The sequence below is a fragment of the Physeter macrocephalus genome, chromosome 9 (assembly GCF_002837175.3).
Source record: "Physeter macrocephalus isolate SW-GA chromosome 9, ASM283717v5, whole genome shotgun sequence".
Classification (NCBI taxonomy): Eukaryota; Metazoa; Chordata; class Mammalia; order Artiodactyla; family Physeteridae; genus Physeter; species Physeter macrocephalus.
Window position 1 is genome coordinate 97,348,695 of NC_041222.1, and position 3,562 is coordinate 97,352,256.

Below are 3,562 nucleotides of genomic sequence, written 5' to 3' on the forward strand. Positions count from 1 at the left end.
TTATTAACTCTACGCGGTGGAATACGAGTGATTCTTTTTACAGTTTTCTGAACGAACATACATTACTTTTATACGTTAAAAAATCATAGCTATACCTATATCTACAAAACCTCGCACTATCTGGTCTTCCGTTTATTTCCAACCCCACCTGCTCACTCTCCTGGCAAAGAGAAGCCAAAAAAGATGACGTGCTCTGTTTTTGCCTGCCCCTATGGTTTAGGAAGAGTTAATTAATTCCTAATTAACTCCTTCTCCTGGGAGGAGCTGCTGACTTCAGATTGGCTGATGGTGACATCATGCCAGGAGCAGGAACCAACAGCAGCGCCCCTGCTTAGGAAGTGTCCTTAAGACCCGGATGCTTTAAAGAGGCGTCTGGACGCACTTGGTGGCTGGCCCTTTCCACCCTAGACGTGGCCCGCTGAGCACTGTGGACCCGACCTGCGGATCTGGACCCCCCGCTCCCCGCCCCCCCCCCCTCCCCACCTAGTGCCCTGACGGGGCTTGTTCTGCAGGCACACGCCAGCCTAGGGTCTCCTCCGAGTCCGCCGTGCTGGCCCTTGCACGGCAGCTCTTTGAAGGGCTCTGGCTTCCTCTCCCAGCCCCTCTGTCCAGAGCTCCACTACTTTTTTTACGGATACCTCAGCTGCTTGCTTTCTCAGCAGACGGCTGAAAACAATAGAAGATTCACGAGTCAATGCGACTGCTTCAGTTTGTCCGCATATTGTCATTCATCTTCTCTGTTGAGGACCCAGTTCAGCGTTGATGCCCCCTCTCCCTTGTCTGTTCAGGCGTCCCCCTCCTAGCCTCCTAGTTCTGGAAATAAAACCCGGCGTTACTGGCACCAGTAACCACCTAATAGCCATATCTAACATACTCTCATTTTCTTTCTTCTTTTTTTTTTTTTTGCGGTACGCGGGCCTCTCACTGTTGGGGCCTCTCCTGTTGCGGAGCACAGGCTCCGGACGCGCAGGCCCAGCGGCCATGGCTCACGGGCCTAGCCGCCTCGCGGCATGTGGGATCCTCCCGGACCGGGGCCCGAACACGCATCCCCTGCATCGGCAGGCGGATTCTCAACCACTGCGCCACCAGGGAAGCCCCTCATTTTCTTAAAGTTACTTTTTTCTGATTTTTCAGTGTAATGCTTTCTCTTTTTTAGAAAACAAAGGAGGAAGAGGAATGAGGGAGGAGGAGGAGGAAGAAAACAAGTCATGCGTAAGCATCATCCGAAGATATCCATGGTTAACAATATCAGATGTTCACTTCAAAAATATGATACATTTGCAAATTTGGAAATGCACTGATTTTAGTTTGTTCATGCCCCCCTCCCCTTTGACTTTTCTCATGTGAGCATTTCCTCATGTCTTTAAATATTCTTAGTGGTTTTGTTTTGTTTGTTTTTTTAGTGGCTTTATAGTTTTGCAGCATATGGAATAATGTAACTATACCCCATTCTTATATATTTAGATCATTTCCAACTATTCCCTATTTTAAATCTGTGATGAACAGGAGCCTTTGTACATAATTTCTAGTCCCAATATCTGAAGATTTCAGATGCAGTCTTAGTGATAGGATTATCTTAAAGACTTTTTACCCCCAAATATTTTGATTAATCTTCCTTTCTTGTTATCCCAAATTAAATTTAAATCACTTTGTCTAATTTCAAAATCAAACCTTAGTTATTTTGATCTATGGCTGCTTAGTCTAGTGAATTTTTTTTTAAATTTCGGTAAAGTTTTCTAGTTCAGTTTTAGAATTTAATTCAAGGTAGTTTTATATTTTAGTTTATTTTGTGAATGGAATCTTATTTCTATCATATTTTCTAGCTGGATATTGCTGACATAAAAATGTTGATTTTTATAAACTAATGTCATTTGAATTCACTTTACCAAATCTCTTATTAGTTCTGTTTTCAGTTGATTTTCTTGGGTTTGTAGGCAAATACTACAGCAGCCACCTTGCAGTGTATGTCCAACAACTTGCCTTATATTTTTTGATGCTTTTGTCAGTATGAAATATCCCTTTAAATTCCACTTTGTGCTTTCTACCTCATTAGAGCCCAAAGGCTCTAATGCTGCCCAACAGCAGAACCTCTGTAGCATCTGGTCCACACAATACAGATAGAGGAGAGATGGGGAAGACAAAGTAGCTTTTGATGTCTCCTGGGTGGGCATTTCAAGAGGCAAAGTCTGAGTGGGTGCTAAAACTGCAGCTCCCCTGGGGGGCGTTCCTCCTAATGTCTGCCAACAGTTTGGTCACCCATCACTTCTTGTGGATGATGTGCGTTTTCATCTTTTCTTTGGTCTTCACTAATATTGGGAGAAGCTGTGCCAGGGCCCATGAGTAAACTAGAGTCAGTGAATTATTTTCCGTCTTCATTTTACCTGACTTTCTGGGCCTTTTGATGCTGTTGATCCCTCCCTTCTACCTTTAACTTGTTGTATTTGGTTCTGCCACACTACCTTGCCTCGGTTCTGCTTCTGCTTCTCTATTCCCTCGTGTCTCCAACCTGGAATCCTCGGCCCACCTCTAACATGTGTCAGTGCCCAGGTCTCTGTCCCTGCCTCCTTTTATTCCAGACACTCGCCACGTGAGAGCTCAGACTCCAATAGCTCCAATGAGACAATTCTGCCGATGTCTCCTGACTCTGTATTTCCCATCCCATCCAGATACTGCGCTACAGAACTGTATCAGCAGCCTTCTCTATACTTCCACCCAGTGCCCCACACACAACACTGAAGCTACCTGCTCTCCTATGGTTCACAGCTCAGTGACCAGCACATCACTCGAGCCAGGAACCTGGCAGCCGTAAGACTCCTGATTTTCCTCACCTGGGACATTCCTCCAGGACACTTTCTGACCATCTTACCTCCTTCGTTATATCTAATGCCCATTTCTCTTTATCCTCACTCCCCATCCCTTAGTTCAGGCCTCACAAACTGAACTGCCTCAGTTATGCCACATTTGGTGCTGGGAACGCCAGGAGATGTTTTGGGATTTGGGGATGGTAACTCCAGGGGACCCGGGATTGAGGTCTGGCTCTGCTACAGATTAGTCACATGACCATTGGACAAGTCTCCTGACTTGGTGAATCTATCTCACAGGGTGGGCAAATGAGAGTGGGGATTAAAATGAGTGGGCACAATATAATTTTCTGAAAGGACACAGAAGAATATAACTGCGATTAACACTGAGGTTAAGATAAGGAAGAAAACACAACAATGTGAATACACTTAACACTATCAAACTGTACACTTAAAAGTAAGTTGAGATGGTAATTTTTTTAACATCTTTATTGGAGTATAATTGCTTTACAATGGTGTGTTAGTTTGTGCTTTATAACAAAGTGAATCAGTTATACATATACATATATCCTCATATCTCCTCCCTCTTGCATCTCCTTCCCACCTCTCCCTATCCCACCCCTCTAGGTGGTCACAAAGCACCGAGCTGATCTCCCTTTCCTATGCGGTTGCTTCCCACGAGCTATCTATTTTACATTTGGTAGTGTATATATGCACATGCCACTCTCTCACTTCGTCCCAGCTTACCTTTCCCACTCCCC